The 18,411-nt window shown below is 33.1% G+C and overlaps 1 protein-coding gene across 1 annotated transcript in view; it reads right to left on the bottom strand.

Annotated features, from left to right (window-relative positions):
* LOC134701222 (uncharacterized) overlaps nucleotides 1–4,558 on the bottom strand; it is a 38,046-nt gene extending 33,488 nt beyond the window's left edge. Inside the window, exon 1 of the mRNA XM_063562354.1 lies at nucleotides 4,403–4,558. The gene's annotated coding sequence lies outside the window, so the exon portion shown is untranslated. The remainder of the gene's footprint in view (nucleotides 1–4,402) is intronic.
* Between the last annotated feature and the right edge of the window lie 13,853 nt (nucleotides 4,559–18,411).

Here is an 18,411-nt window from a genome sequence, read left to right as displayed (position 1 = left end):
TTATTTATTTGCTCTCAATTCTAATCAATGTACACTTATAGGGAAAAATGTAAACAATAACACTGTAAACAATAATGTCCCGTTCCTTTTAAGGATGTACACCTCTGAGGAGCCAAAAATTTCTAGAATTAAACTTTTTTTCTTAGCCTCATTTTTGGGTTCATAAGACTGTAACAAAATAATTCGTGAAGAAAAAATCATATGGTTGTGCACTTCTTTTTTTGCTACGGCCCTTTGAAAATGTCCAATTTTGATGATTTTCCCATTTTTCATCGATTTTTACCTATTTCTGTGCTATTATCGTGAAAATCACACTTCCACAATTAAACTTTTTTTCATACTTCCTATAAAGATGAAGGTGACCAATCTGAATAAATTTTACTTAAAAAAACTACAGGTAGGTGTAAATATAAGAAAGTTTTATCATATTTTGACGCTTTTTTGTGTAAAATTTACCATGCTGTCAATTTTGTATTTTTGTGATTTTTCTCAGTTTTAAGAACAAAATGCATAATTTTTCAACTTTTTTGTTATAAATGATTAAAAAAAATACATATCTAAGAAATTTGAAAAGACCAAAATGATATGGAATGTACATGATTCTTGTAAACATGGTAAAATCATTTTTTTGTATCCCTTATCCATTTTCTCAAAATTTTGGCTAAAAATACTGACTTGATTGGTCGTAAAATTTGAAAACTGGAATACTCAAAAACCATTCACTGTAAATACACAATTTTTTTACAGAGTTATGTTTGATTATAACATTCTTAAAATTCATTGATATTTTCCACTTGTATCACATGTTTTGGAAATAATTCAAGAAGGAGATTTCAACGAGATTGAACAAGACTGAAAAGTCAGTAGAATACATCCTTAAGTTATTATTGGAATTGTTGACTGCTTTAACAATTTCAAATGATTTTATCTCAATTTGTCATTTCTTGAAACATTATTTGAAACAAGCCAAATGTCAATTGAAAATTATATTTAACATCCAGATACATGTTCACCCTTTCATCTTTTAAAACTTACTTGCTGGTATGATTTGCCGCATTCGTTTGCTTTTTTGAAATATTATAAAGACCAATATAAATACCTGTATGAAACTATCTAGATAAACAAATGAAATTATTAAATTGACTTTTTACCTTTATTTGTGACATTTTTACCTATTGTGTCTGTTTGTTTTGTTCACGCATCATTATCAATATTATTAAATTTGATGCGACTGTCGTTCAAATGAGAGGTTTAGTGCTATAAAACCAGGTTCAATCCACCATTTTGTACATTTAAAAATACATGTACCAAGTCAGGAATATGACAGTTGTTTGATGTGTTTTATCCTTTGATTTTGCCATTTGATTAAGGACTTTCCGTTTTGAGTTTTCCTTGGAGTTCAGGAGTTTTGTGATTTTATTTTTTATCTTTAAATATTTCGAATATGACAGGTTTCAATGACACAAAAACAAATTCTGCCACTGCGTTTTAGTTATGTCATCTTTCTTTTTTGGCACAATTATTTGTTAATAATGTTGACTTGTAAAGTAGTCCGTTTATTTTCCTGAATTGTTTTATATTTGGCTATGCACACATTTTACATATCATTATAACTACGTTACGTGTTTTTGTTAATTATTGAAACCTGCACAGCGACATGTTCCTGTAGTTTACAACTTCTGTCCTTGTACTTGGGTTGTGACATTTGCAATCATGCAATGTCTCTTTTTTCGGAATAGCACATACGTTAACCAATTTGATAATTAATATAAAGACGATTTTAAATGTAAGAGGGTCTGAATGGTGCATTATGTCTTTATTCTTGATCATTTGATAAGGCCATTTTCTCTATTCTTTATTTTCACATTATTCTATACTCCTTATATTTTGGTAGCCCTATTATTCTCTATTCTTTTGTGGCTTATTATCTCTATACGTTATATTTTTTACTATCTATTATATATTATTTAAACTCAATTCAGGCCCTCGGATGTAATCTTATTTTTCTTTTATAGTAACAAATAGACTTATCATAGATACCAGGACTAAATTTTACAAATACGCCAGACGCGTGTTTCGTCTACCAAAGACTCATCAGTGACGCTCGAATCTAAAAAAGTTATAAAAAGCCAAATGAAGTACGAAGTTGAAGAGCATTGAGATCCACAATTCCTAAAAGTGTTGCCTAATACAGCTAAGGTAATCTATGCCTGAGGTAGAAAATCCTTAGTATTTCAAAAAATTCTAAATTTTATAAACAAAAGACATTGATAGACTAATAAGAAACGTGCGGTACTCCATAACATACCAAGACACATTTACATTCAATATGTGAAACTGATTATATTAAACAGAAACACCGAATCATCTGCCCTCATACCCAATAACAATAGATACATTGTAGTATACGAAGACAACCACTTACAAGGTTCCTGATATATGTGAGGCAATTCTTTATGTGATTGGATACACCGTATTATTTTTAGTACTTGTTTTTGGAAACGTTAAACTTATTCCTGTTAATGCACAATCAGCAGACACTTACAAAACGTTCACTAGCAAAATGAAATATTTACAAAGATCAAATTAACATTAGAATAACCTAATCATTTTTGTAAAATGTGAAAATTTTGAAAATGTAAGTGTCTTAACTCATTCCACCTATCTTTCCACCCAATATCAAACTGCAGTTACAAGTGTCACATTATTTGTCCCCCCGTTTAGGCCAAATAACAGTTTGTGTGTTTCCTATTTCTATATCTACTCTACATTTTAAGGTTAGAAATAACAAACCTTTAAGTGTGTTAGTCAATTTTTAATAAGCACTGTTGAAGACAGAATTTCTCTCCCATAAAAATGTAAAAAATAATTGTTAAAATTAAAAAAAAATCCCCACTTAACTTCCCTATTTTTTTTCCAAAGATGTTATACATATAGGAAACACATATATTATTTTATTTTACCTTATACTCTATTTTGTCATAATCTTGAATTGAGACTTGAGAAGAAAAACTTTACAAATTTGCATTAACTTAAATAGAAAGAAAGTCAAATTTTAAAGCACAATAACAGAAAACAAATGTTGTAATCCGTTTGAAATTAGAATAAGATAAAGTAAAAAAACATGATCTATTTTTATCATACATGTTTATTTTCAGTTTCAACCATGGTTCTAAATTTAGATTTTACTTCACCCAAAAACTACAAACGGAATAGAGAACACCTGTTTATCAAAGTTTCTACACCTGCCAGGATAAAGGTTGAAACCGAGAGTTGAATGATTTGTTTCTTATTGGGAGTTATAAAGTGTTAGTTTCTGTGTAATGTTTTCTGGATTGAATCTGATTTTTCTCTCTTGTTTTTGTCTTTTATTCTCGACTTGTAAATGATGAACTAGTGGTTGATTATCAACTTGGTATCTTTTGATTTTATATATAATTAAAAATCATGTAATCTTTTTTTTGCATGGCAAAATAATATCCTAGCATAATTTCACCACACAGATACACATGTCATATATAAAATATGCATAACCTAAAATTTTACAATTTTATTATACTAAGTGTATTTCATTCTAAACTACATTTTTTTAAGTATCGTGGAGTCAAATCTGGCTTAATGCTAACGAACTTGGTAAGAAAAGAAGCAGATTTGTCCATGGTTTATTTATTTCTATAGGGTTATTATTTTATTGTTATGCTGTGTAATTTTTACACTTTATTATATTATTTGTAAATTTTTTTTATTTCTTTCTCTTTTCATTTGACACTTTGTAAATTTATTTTACCTGAAATTTCCCTATTTTGTCTCTATAATGATTCATTTATGGAAAATGTGTGACTATAAATGGATTAAAGTATAAAACGAATGACAATCTGCTCTTTGCAACAATGAAATCATTCTGATCAGGATCTTTTAAGTGTGTTTTTAGGCGCTACAATGAAAAAGACCACGAGTAAGAATTAACTTTTCTTAGGTGTTCCATAAACAGAAAACGTTCGTAAACAATCTTATGCACTTTAATCGTAAATAAAGGCGTGTAAATCTCTACACACGAACGTCAAATATAGGCCGCATTTGAGTTTTAGTAATCTTATGGTTCGCTTGCAGAAAGATTTAAATATTCAAAATATTTCAGAACAGTTTCCAAAACAAAACAAAAGTTTTTGCTTGTACACATGTAATAACAAGTCTGTTCCCAAAATTTTATTTAGAGTTAACCCTGTCGTAGAAAAAATGTAATTATAACAGAAAAGTGTAAGGTACTGTTATTCATTTAAAAAACATATTAATTTGCAGAAAATTTTGAATACATATGTTAAGTATATGTAGACATAACTTGCACCATGTACACATTTCTAGAATATACAATGCAACCATATCAAATGTTAAGTTTACTTACGTTTTCTGTTGAATAGTTTGTTAATATGTCTCCGACATTATAGTTCATGTTGGCGTTCTTATCGTCCAGACAGGAAAACACACTACTAGGTACTTAGATTCAAACTCAAATATTTAACCAATCGACAAGATGTTTTTTAATGCTATAGGATCCCGTAGACCGCCCTACGTCACGATTCATGAATTATGCATATTCTATTTATAGGCTATTTTTAAAAGATTCGGAAAATACTTAATCTAAAAATAGAATATTCTCAACATGTATACAACTATTAAAAAAACCGATTCAAAATCATTAACTTTCATGAAACACGGTGAATTTGCTTTATTTATTTTTTTATCGCATGAAAAAAAAGGAAAATGTACCGCATTACAGTAGCATATATCATTGTGCAAATATTATTAGTTACATAGTGTGCTCTCAAGAGTGTGCTAGTGACCTAATACGGTATATATGGAATTTACTGACCCCATATATACCGTATTACGTCACTAGCACACTATGTAACGAATTTATCTTACCGACTATCTTAACGTGTGAAATTAAGACTAGTGATTTTCAAAATGAGAAAGTCTTCAATACTGTTAGCACTAAGAAAATACTACCATTGATCCTACAAAAAAAAAGGCCAACAATAACGACTTGTAAGGTGTAAATGTGTTTTATGAATTTATTTCAATCTTAATCATCAATTGCTTCGTCTGTTGGAACTTTTAAGATTTTTTCTCAGTACCGATTTGTTTTTTATAAAGGGACATAACACCATTACTAACCGTGTATGAAATAACCCCGCCCCTTCTTACCTAATAAGGAATATAAAGGGACGTAACTCAACTACTAACCGTGTATGAGATAAGCCCCGCCTCCCTACTAACCTAATATCAAATATACACGGTTTGCACGCGGACGCTTTTAACCAATCACATTCCTGGAAATGTATAGGAGGTAAGATAAATAATTATATACAGATTCCTTTTAAAAATAAACATGATACATTTCATATAGATATGATCAACGGTAGTATTTAGTGCCTTAATTATGTTGTAAAGACCTGCAAATGTCACATGCACGTGGTCCCATGGCTTTAGATATACTATGGAGTTAATAATATTTTTATTATCCGTTTAAAAGAGTATTTTTATGTAGGCAAATTGAAAAAAGATGTAGCTTACACATGTTAAACATGTTACACGTACTAAGGCTTTACAGGAGTGTGAAGGGGTGTTTAAACTGGTCTGCGTTTAAAGAAACGAATCTGTAACTAATCTGACCCCCTGTTGTCTGACCATTTTACTATAGCTGGACGTTCTATAGGAACCATTGTTACTTGTTTACAATAAAGCTACTGTTAGGGCGTTCTACAGGATCCCCTGGTCGTTCTACATAATCCCCTGTTGTCTGAACCTTATATATCTACTACAGAACGTTCTATAGGATCCCTTATATTGTTTGTTTATCATGTATACACTAAAGGACGTTCTACAAGATCCCCTGGGCAGTCTACAGGATCCCTTGTTGTCTGAATATTATATATCTACTATAGTATAGAACGTTCTCTATAGGAACAAGTTTTTGGTCAGGATTCTTCTGAAAAAGCTCATACCAAATTTATGAAATATATTCTTGGTGTAAACAGAAAGTCAAGTAATATAGCTGTAATGTCAGAGATTGGTAGATTTCCTATGTATTTTACTATAATTTTATCAATGTTAAAATATTGTCATAGACTGGAACGTTTGAAAGAATGATTATTATTTGATGCATTTATATGTTGTAAACATACAGTTACATATTTCTAATGTAAATACATGGTATTTTATAGTATAGATTATATTCAGAGAGAGATTGAATTACCAAATTTTGACCAATCAATTGGTTCTTTATGTCAGTATGTTAAGAATAAACTATGTAAAAGTTCTTTCATATTTTGGAATAAACTGAAGTATCAAACAATTAACTCCGAAAAAGGGAAAACATTGTTTTAAAAAAGAAAAATATTTAGAATTACAGGACTTCAAAAAAAGACAGTCAATTTGTAAATTAAGAATAAGCGCTCATTTAAAAATTGAGACAAACAGATATTCAAAAAACATATAGAAAGATCTGAGCGTCTTTGTTCTAATTGCTCATTCGGTAAAGTTGAAGATGAGCTTCATGTTTTATTAGAATGCCCTCTTTATGATATTCAAAGGGACGATTTTTTCCAAGACGTTTCTAACAATTGTTATAATTTTATAGATTTGAATACATCTTCTAAATTTTTATGGCTCTTGACCCAAGAAAATGTTACTCTATGGAAAAACTGGACTGTTATATTGGTGACTGTTTTGAATTAAGGAGATCAGGTATGAACACTGACACTAAGTCAAGTAAACAATTTGAGAATAAATATATATATAATGTAATTTAATTATTCTTTTATTCACAATAAATATTTGGTTTTGGCTTGATTCTGACCAATGCTTATATTCCAAATATATATGTATATGCCTCTATAATTGTTGTTGTTACCAATTATGTAAATCAATTGTATCTGATTTTATGCCCTTTATGGGCCCTGTAATTTTTGGAAAAAATATATATAGGATCCCATATTGTTTGTTTATAATGTATATACTAAAGGGCGTGTTCTCCAGATTCCCTGTTGTCTGAACATTATATATAAACTATAGAACGTTCTATAGGATACCCTATTGTTTGTTTTTAATGTATCTACCAATCTAAGAGAACGTTCTATAGAATCCCCTGTTGTTTGTTTATCATGTGTATACTAGAGGACTCTCTACTGGATCCCTTGGTCGGTCTGTGGGATCCCCTGTTTTCTCAACATTATATAAAAACTATAGAACGTTCTATAGGATACCCTATTGTTTGTTTTTGATATATCTACTAGGCTAAGAGAACGTTCTACCGGATCCCCTGTTGTTTGTTTTTCAAGTGTATAATATAGGTCGTTCTACAGGATCCCTTGTTTTCTCAACATTATATATCTACTATATGATGTTCTATATGATCCCCTGTTGTTTGTTGTTCAGGTTTATACTATAGGGCGTTCTACAGTATCCCCATGGTGGTCTGCAGGATCCCCTGTTTTCTCAACATTATTTATCTACTATAAGACGTTCTATAGGATCCCCTGTTGTTTGTTTTTCAAGTGTATACTATAGGGCGTTCTACAGGATCCCATAGGCGGTCTACAGGATCCATTGTTTTCTCAACATTATATATCTACTATATGACTTTCTATATGATCCCCTGTTGTTTGTTTTTCAAGTGTATACTATAGGGCGTTCTACAGGATCCCCTGTTTTCTCAACATTATATATCTACTATATGACGTTCTATAGGGCCCCCGGTTGTTTGTTGATCATGTTTATACTATAGGGCGTTCTACAGTATCCCCTGGGCGGTCTTCAGGATCCCCTGTTTTCTCAACATTATATATCTATTATATGACGTTCTATAGGGCCCCCTGTTATTTGTTGTTCATGTTTATACTATAGGGCGTTCTACAGTATCCCTGGACAGTCGGCAGGATCCCCTGTTTTCTCAACATTATTTATCTACTATGAGACGTTCTATAGGATCCCCTGTTGTGTATTTTTCAAGTCTATACTATAGGGCGTTCTACATGATCCCATGGACGGTCTACAGGGTCTCCTGTTGTTTATGAAAATTATGCATTTAAAATTGTAGGACCTTCTTAAGGTTCCCCTGTTGTTTATTTATCATGTATATACTATAAGGCTTTCTATAGGATCACTTAGTTGGTCTGCAGGATCCCCTGTTTTCTCAACATTATATATCTACTATAAGACGTTCTATATGATCCCCTGTTGTTTGTTGTTCAGGTTTATACTATAGGGCGTTCTACAGTATCCCCCGTGGCGGTCTGCATGATCTCCTGTTTTCTCCACATTATTTATCTACTATAAAACGTTCTACAGGATTCCCTGTTGTTTGTTTTTCAAGTGTATACTATAGGGATTTCTACAGGATCCCCTAGGCGGTCTACAGGATCCCCTGTTTTCTCAACATTATATATCTACTATATGACGTTCTATAGGGCCCCCTGTTGTTTGTTGTTCATGTTTATACTATAGGGCGTTCTACAGTATCCCCTGTTGTGTATTTTTCAAGTCTATACTATAGGGCGTTCTACATGATCCCATGGACGGTCTACAGGGTCTCCTGATGTTTATGAAAATTATGCATTTAAGATAGGACCCCTGTTGTTTATTTATCATGTATATACTATAAGGCTTTCTATAGGATCACTTGGTTGGTCTGCAGGATCCCCTGTTTTCTCAACATTATATATCTACTATAAGACATTCTATATAATCCCCTGTTGTTTGTTGTTCAGGTTTATACTATAGAGCGTTCTACAGTATCCCCTGGGCGGTCTGCAGGATCTCCTGTTTTCTCAACATTATTTATCAACTATAAGACGTTCTATAGGATCCCCTGTTGTTTGTTTTTCAATCGTATACTATAGGGCGTTCTACAGGATCCCCTAGGCGGTCTACAAGATCCCCTGTTTTCTCAACATTATATATCTATTATATGACGTTCTATAGGGCCCCCTGTTATTTGTTGTTCATGTTTATACTATAGGGCGTTCTACAGTATCCCTGGACAGTCGGCAGGATCCCCTGTTTTCTCAACATTATTTATCTACTATGAGACGTTCTATAGGATCCCCTGTTGTGTATTTTTCAAGTCTATACTATAGGGCGTTCTACATGATCCCATGGACGGTCTACAGGGTCTCCTGTTGTTTATGAAAATTATGCATTTAAAATTGTAGGACCTTCTTAAGGTTCCCCTGTTGTTTATTTATCATGTATATACTATAAGGCTTTCTATAGGATCACTTGGTTGGTCTGCAGGATCCCCTGTTTTCTCAACATTATATATCTACTATAAGACGTTCTATATGATCCCCTGTTGTTTGTTGTTCAGGTTTATACTATAGGGCGTTCTACAGTATCCCCCGTGGCGGTCTGCATGATCTCCTGTTTTCTCCACATTATTTATCTACTATAAAACGTTCTACAGGATTCCCTGTTGTTTGTTTTTCAAGTGTATACTATAGGGATTTCTACAGGATCCCCTAGGCGGTCTACAGGATCCCCTGTTTTCTCAACATTATATATCTACTATATGACGTTCTATAGGGCCCCCTGTTGTTTGTTGTTCATGTTTATACTATAGGGCGTTCTACAGTATCCCCTGTTGTGTATTTTTCAAGTCTATACTATAGGGCGTTCTACATGATCCCATGGACGGTCTACAGGGTCTCCTGATGTTTATGAAAATTATGCATTTAAGATAGGACCCCTGTTGTTTATTTATCATGTATATACTATAAGGCTTTCTATAGTATCACTTGGTTGGTCTGCAGGATCCCCTGTTTTCTCAACATTATATATCTACTATAAGACATTCTATATAATCCCCTGTTGTTTGTTGTTCAGGTTTATACTATAGAGCGTTCTACAGTATCCCCTGGGCGGTCTGCAGGATCTCCTGTTTTCTCAACATTATTTATCAACTATAAGACGTTCTATAGGATCCCCTGTTGTTTGTTTTTCAATCGTATACTATAGGGCGTTCTACAGGATCCCCTAGGCGGTCTACAAGATCCCCTGTTTTCTCAACATTATATATCTATTATATGACGTTCTATAGGGCCCCCTGTTATTTGTTGTTCATGTTTATACTATAGGGCGTTCTACAGTATCCCCTGGGCAGTCTGCAGGATCCCCAGTTTTCTCAACATTATTTATCTACTATAAGACGTTCTATAGGATCCGCTGTTGTGTATTTTTCAAGTCTATACTATAGGGCGTTCTACATGATCCCCTGGACGGTCTACATGCAGGGTCCTCTGTTGTTTATGAAAATTATGCATTTAAGATAGGACCTTATAAAGGTTCCCCTGTTGTTTATTTTTCAATTATATACTATAGGGCATTCTACAGAATACCTGAGCGATCGATCTACAGGATACCCTGTTTATAAACATTATGCATTTAAGATAATACTTTCAATAGGTTCCCCTGTTGTTTGTTTATCATGTATGTACAATAAGGCTTTCTATAGGATCCCTTGGTTGGTCTAAAGGATCTTCTTTTTTCTCGACATTATTTATCTACTATAAGACGTTCTATAGGATCCCCTGTTGTTTGGTGTTCATGTTTGTTCTATATGGCGTTCTACAGTATCCCCTGGGCGGTCTACAGGATCCTCTTTTGTTAAAAAAATTACTAGTATGCATCTGAGATAGGAAATTCTATAGGTTCCCCTGTTATTTGTTTATCATTGTATACTATAGGGCTTTAAAGATGCCTTGGGCGGTCTACAGGATCCCCTGTTGTCTTAACATTATATATCTTCTATTATATAAAGTTGTGCTTTTTAATAAGGGGATGGTCCAAGATGGTCTCGATTACTATAAACGCTGGTCAACAGTATTTTTTTTTTTATGTTTTTTGAATATAATTCTAGTATTCCTGAGCATAGAACCATGATATTCAATATACAAAGTAGGTGTCAACAATTTGCATGATCCTCAGAACTACATGTACCTAGCAGTAGGCAGTTGTGTTTTTTTAGTATAAATTTTATTTCAAAATTGCTGACGGTAACCTAGCAATGGCAAGGTCGTCTGGTAACTTGACAACAGTATGACATCCGCCTTTGCTCGCAATGGCAATTCTATTTGTTTTCGTCTTCTTATGGATTTGTACAGACAGGAGAAAAGAAATTGACCCGTCTTTTAATATCCCTTTCCGATATATTGATGATGCACTGTCTTTTAAGGATAATAGATTCAATGAGTATATATGGCAAGCCGTTTACTATTTATTCTAACTTCAAGATAGCTCATACAATATATCGGATATTTCAAATGATATATAAAATCTCTCTCTCATATATAATATACAAGATACCTCAGATAATATATAAGATATTTTATATAATTTACTCTTTATAAGATATCTTATCAACTTTAAAAGATATAGCTTTTATACTTTATAAGATATCTTATTAATTCAATAAGATATATTATACACTTTAGAATATATATTATAAACGAAAAGAAAAAAAAAGAAACGAACAATACCAATATAATATGCCCCCTTTGAAAGGGATAACAAAGAACGTCCTATAGCAGATGCACGACTATTAAACAAGAGGGGATCCTAAGACCGACCCGGGGATCCCATAAACCGCTCAGGGTATCGTATAGAACACCCTGTTATAGATACATGAACAACGAACAGGGGATCCTATAGACCGCCCTGGGGATCCTATAAAACGCCCTATAGCAGATACACGAATATTGCACAACAGGTGATCCTATAGACCCAACAGGGGATCCCATAGAACGCTCCCTAGTAGATACATGATTACTTAACAACGGGATCCTATAGAACATCCTATAGCAGATACACAATTATTAAACCACAAGGAATCCTATAGACCGCCCAGGGGATCCTGTAGAACGCCCTCCAATAGAAACATTATGAACAAACAACAGAGCTCCTATAGACCGACCTAGAGATTCTATGGACCAACCCAGGGATCTTAAAGAACGCCCAATAGCACATGCACGATTATTAAACAATACCAACCAACAGGGGAACATATAGACGGCCCAGAGGATCTTAAAGAACGTCGTATACTAGAAACATAATGAACAAACAGCAGGTTATTCTAAAGACCGCCCCGGTGATCCTATAGAACGCCCTTCAGTATGCACACTGGGGTAAAGCTGATGACCGTAACTGCATTCACGGTCATCCCAAGATGTCGGATGAAAAATTAGGTCAGTTTCTGTATTGTCTGTTAAAGTGTTTCTATATCATTTTCTTTACAAATCATACATTGAAACGATGTAAATTTATAAAAGAATCACTCTGAAATCACTAATTACTTCTGAGAAATGTGCATGAAACGGGAAATTCGATTTGAAAAAATCGCCAAGATGACCGTAAATCACAATCTAGATGACCGTAATAGAATCAGCGATTCAAAACATATGTGACAGTGAAAAAAGCAGCTTCGTTTATTATTTTGGACTGTAATACAAAATTCTCAATTGTGATATTTTAGACTTTAATTCTCTGTGTTTTATAATTCATTTTATTTTATAATTTCGTTTCTATTTACATTTCGTATCCAGGACTTAAAATCAACATGCTTTTTAATTCTTAGTTTGGACATTGAGTGACATGTTTCAATCTGTTACCTAATTAGTGACATTTTACCTTATTCATAATGTATGTTCTTAATTGTCATAATCAGATTATCATTTAATATCTATTCTTCAAGTTCTAAAAATAGTTTAATCTTTGTCAGTGAACAATATCACTCAAATTAATTGTTATTTGTTATGTCTATTCTTGTCATTTCAATTGTGTATAAATACTTGCTTATAATTTCAATAAGCAAGATTTGGACTCAGGACTTTACACTGAACACAGTCCATCTGTAATAAAAGTATTAGTATTCCATGCTGAATTATTGGTTTATTCATCGCTAGTTCCAGAGTCTCCGTAGTTAGTTTTCACCTGAGTTTCAGTGTCAGAGTTCTCATTGCTATTCAAAGCAATCGTTCATTGTGTGATCAGGTGCATCACACAGTTCCAGTAACAAGAGGCCATTCAGTCAGGCTCTTGTTACACACCCGACAAGTCACCCAGTTTCCCCGGTGACAAATTGGTGGACGACGACGGCGTACTGACTTCTATGCTCAGCACACGATCCAGAGACCTTAAGCAGCCAAGCGAGTTCCCCAGACAAGTATAGCGTAGACAATATTCAGTGATGGAGTACAGCTTTCGACCACAATGGAGACCATGGAACATCCAGTCAGGTTACAGTCCAGCATGTGGGAGATGTGGTAAATTCCATAAACATTATATTTGTAATTCTGTCAATCAAAGATGCTATTCGTGTGGAAAATTCGGACACTATTCCACTAAGTGTTTTTCAAAAGCAGCAAAAGACCGACAAAGTACACCAGTTCAAGTGAAATCTAGAAAGCAAAAGGAGCGCGATTCAGCTAGGATACACAGCTTTATTCAACGTAAAAGCATTATCCGATCCTTACCGTTCTCTGGTATGAGGAATTCAGCTTTCGTTCATTATTTGGATATTTCAAATGTGCTCAAAACAGAATTAAAAAGTGTGAAGCAGAAAATTTTCAAGGAAAAGAATAAAAATCTAGAACAGCAAAAGTGCATCGAGGTACTAAAAATTCAATTAAATAATCAGCAAATCATCGAATCAGAGAGAGACCAGTTCAAGCAAGAACTTGAAAACCTTCGTCAACAGAAAGAAGAAAGTGCTTCGCGTATTAACGTCCAGGAATATGAACATCAAATTCAAGAATTAAAGGACCAAGTAATTGAAAAAGACAAGACCGTGAAAATGGTGCAAGATCTTTACTTTATGCGTTCAACCGAATTTACAGACGAAATACAAACATTGAAAAATGAAAAATCAGACCTTCATTCCAAACTTCAATCTCAAGATAATTCGGTTAAACAGCTGACAGAAGAACTTCAAAACCTCCGTCATGAAAACTACATGTTGTCTTCAAGTCAAAATCAACAGCAACCCAACTATAACAACAGACACTATAACAACCGCAGAGGCGGCCGATTTAGATAGTGCTAAGTCCGAGGACGGACTTAATTGGGAGGAGAGGCATATGTGACAGTGAAAAAAAGCAGCTTCGTTTATTATTTTGGACTTTAATACAAAATTCTCAATTGTGATATTTTAGACTTTAATTCTCTGTGTTTTATAATTCATTTTATTTTATAATTTCGTTTCTATTTACATTTCGTATCCAGGACTTAAAATCAACATGCTTTTTAATTCTTAGTTTGGACATTGAGTGACATGTTTCAATCTGTTACCTAATTAGTGACATTTTACCTTATTCATAATGTATTTTCTTAATTGTCATAATCAGATTATCATTTAATATCTATTCTTCAAGTTCTAAAAATAGTTTAATCTTTGTCAGTGAACAATATCACTCAAATTAATTGTTATTTGTTATGTCTATTCTTGTCATTTCAATTGTGTATAAATACTTGCTTATAATTTCAATAAGCAAGATTTGGACTCAGGACTTTACAGGTGAGCTCCAGCGGAGTAGATCCTTAAAATAGTATTGTACAAAAAGCGTATCACAAGGCGGAACGTTGTCAATTTGTATATATACAGAAATGTTATTCATACAGTCAGGATTCTACTTCTTCAAAATTATCTCCCCATTACGCCAGTTCATACTCACAGTCGTAGAAATGGAAGCCAATGTAGGGATGACGCTCTGCCAATTTTGCTCTTGAAAACTGATAAATTTATCCACATAGCACCATTACGATCGATCGTTATATGTCAGTTATATTTTAAAATACAAATGTATCTACTAGCTAATGAGCATTAGTTAATGATCTTGTCTGCATTGATTCAACTATAAAATATTGTCTGTTTGGATGTCAGATGGAATTTTTGAAAATTCTTAAGCATTTAAAAAAATTCTAATTAAATATTTCGTGGAAGGGCAGACTAAACATTTTCAGTGGTTGAAGATTATAAACACTTATCACACACACATTTTCATCAACCAAATTAAAAGACTGTCGTCAAGTACTTTTAGAAAAAATAGCTATTCGAACACACTTACTCTGTTTTTGTGATTCATTAGATAGGTATCTTAATTGACCCATATATTTCATCTTTTCGTACTGTCATTTTTTTACGTTATAAAGTCAACCTGTAGCTTTGATATATAATAATGATAGAATCTGAAGCGAGATGCTATATAAAATACTCTTGCTTTGTACGTTTTAAAGACAAAATATACACCCCAAACATGCCCTAACATAAAAAGGTGCACTCGATTTTTCTCTTTTCGATACAGTCGTTACCTGTTTTGGGGAATTTTTTCTTGGATAATGGAAGGGCAGACACGAAAATTTCTGAACTAAAAGATTGATATGTTCTCCGTCCGTGATAAAAAAAAATCGGAGGTTATGCATTTTCTACATCCAACTTATAGATACTATATATAAAAAAGAAGATGTGGTATTATTGCCAATGAGACAGCTATCCAGAAAAGACCAAAATGACACAAACATTAACAACTATAGGTAACCGTACGGCCTTCAACAATGAGCAAAGCCCATACCGCATAGTCAGCTATAAAAGGCCCCGATAAGAACCATGTCGTCGACTTGATATCTTATTGTTTTGCATTACTATGTAATAGATACATTGAAAACTTATGCAAATGGTGTTTTTAAAATAAGAAAATTGTCGTTTTATTTGTTTCTATTAACTTTGTAAAATTTTGTTACTATATCAAACATTACAGTTAACTTTTATCGCTTTCTCGATAAACACAGAGCTTCGATTCTTTTGTTCTATTTCAAAAGTGTTTCCGCCTGCATATATCAAGACAAATTAAGATTTTAATCTGCTTCCTCTGGACCCATACACATGGGCTCGATTACCAAATATTCGTATGAATTATTAATGTTTTTATTGCTCCATTTATTGGCATTGTGTTTTTCTGGTCTGTGCGTACGTTCGTCCGTTCGTCTGTTTGTTTGTCCGTTTGTCAGCTTCAAGTTAAATAAAATTGAAACTTAGTACACATTTTCCCTATGGAATGATCTTTTTAATTCTAATGCCAAATTACAGTTTTATCCCATTTTCATAGTCCACTAAACATAGAAAATGATAGTGTAGATGAGGCATCCGTGTACTAGGGACACATTCATGTTTCTTCAAATTTTCGTCGTATCGCTGTAAATTTGTGTTAAAATTTTAACGTCGATATGTTAGGCATATATGATAGACGCAGCCGAAGGGTGTACAGGATACTGAAGGGTGTTAAAATATCCATATCTACGGATATCAGCATTTTATCCGCATTCTTGGTCTAACGCTGGCGACTTTTAGAGAAATTCGATCACAATCTTTAACGTGAATTCACCGTTTGTTTTCTTTTTTTTTTTTTAAATATTCAATTGGAATTTGACATATTTTTAACGGAATGTAGGGTACTACCTTTAGTAGAACACTACAAATTACAAATATAAGACGTTTTTAATCTAAAGACAGAGAGACTAAAATTGGTCGAATTTGGCGCTCTATGTTGTGTGTGAAGTCAACGTGGGTTATTTGCAAATCTAGTTCAGAAGTCCTATTCATGATAAGACAAAATCGTAAGGGATTAAGTATCTAATTATACAGACATATATGCTAGTCTACATGATTCGATATTTTTATTACTATGGAAAAGAGAAAACGCGAGTGAAGTTCCCCGATAAAACGGGTGGCAACGTCCGGGGATATGGGTTAGCAACACCAATAGCAAGAGGGCGGTGAATTTTGTAACATAATGCGTTAACCAATCAAAATCCTAGAAATATAGTAAGCTGGAGATAACCCCTATTAAATTTAAAATACATGATTCTTAGAAAATGATAAGTTAACCTGAGAAAACAAAATGCTGGAAATATTATGCTTTCAAATATGTGTAGGCCCTATATAAAATACACACGTAACTGGAGGCTCTAACGAGTCTGTGTCGGTACCGTTATTTATGTGCAAAGACAATACAGGACATTCTACAACACTAAAGACAAGCATGTAATTCATAACAAAAATCTGTTTTCAAATTTTTGTTCTTTTATTGCTGATCATTTAGTCTGTTTAGCTTCTCTCGATCATCACTAGTTATTGGTCAACACACAAAATTAAAGAGGGTAACAAATATACCTACCAACTTCTATCAATAGATTACCTGCTGATATTTGTCATGTTTCTTTATGTTGATGTTTATTTGCATTGTCTAATCGTTGTTTTATAAGCGTCTTTTACCTCTCATTTAAAATTGATTAAAAGAATCTGACCAAATTTTAAATTGAAAACATGCGCCATGTTATTGAAAACAGGGGTCAACATATGATGAAAAATTACGGCACTTAACATCGAATATTATTAAGTTATCAACTATTCGCATCAGCAATCAACATATTAAGCAACACATGTTTAAGTTTTAAAGTCTTTAGTTTTAATATAATTTTTTAGGTGAAAATACGATTTTTGAAAAACAAAAGTCACAAAAACTAAATTCACATATTTGCCTGTAATCAATGTTGTTGAAAATAGAAAAATAAAGAAAATACCACTCTGTAACATGTGTAAAAATTAGACCAATTGGGCAATCATTTAACTTGGTATAGACTATTTATTTCATTACGTATAGGAAATACATAGACTAGTACCGTTTCTTTTGTTTACTAGTATATAATTACACCAACTAAAAAAAAAACTGCTTTCGACAAGAGGGACGAAAGATACCAAAGGGACAGTCAAACTCATAAATCTAATATAAACTGACAACGCCATGGCTAAAAATGAAAAACAGAAAAACAATAGTACACATGACACAACATAGAAAACTAAAGAATAAACAACACGAACCCCACCAAAAACTAGGGGTGATCTCAGGTGCTCCGGAAGAGTAAGCAGATCCTGCTCCACATGTGGCACCCGTCGTGTTGCTTATGTGATTACAAATCCGGTAAATAGTCTAATTCGGTGGTCACATTCATGAAAGGGAGGAATTATGGGCAATGGCAATTTGAAAATTTTTCGCATTCCTATCTCTTCTTATGCATGTAAAGGTGAATGGTAAATTGTTATTGAAATGTTAATAGAGAAGATACTTCCTTTAATGGTATGTTTTCAGATTGAATTGTATTTGCTGAGTTATCATCGGAAACATATGTCTACAACAAACCTTACGTTTATCTTAGCGGCATAGTGAATAGTATAGCTGCACATCACAAACTAGTATTTTTAGTCAGTGCATGTACTTTTAATATATTAGCAATAGGTCAGTCTTTCATAAAAGTTAATACGTTTAGTTTTTTTTTTGGGGGTGTCTTGAACTATTTCGGATTTTA

This window comes from Mytilus trossulus, unplaced genomic scaffold (assembly GCF_036588685.1).
Source record: "Mytilus trossulus isolate FHL-02 unplaced genomic scaffold, PNRI_Mtr1.1.1.hap1 h1tg000234l__unscaffolded, whole genome shotgun sequence".
NCBI classification, from domain to species: domain Eukaryota; kingdom Metazoa; phylum Mollusca; class Bivalvia; order Mytilida; family Mytilidae; genus Mytilus; species Mytilus trossulus.
Note: the sequence above shows the minus strand (reverse complement) of the source record. Positions and strands in the feature narration are given on the sequence as shown.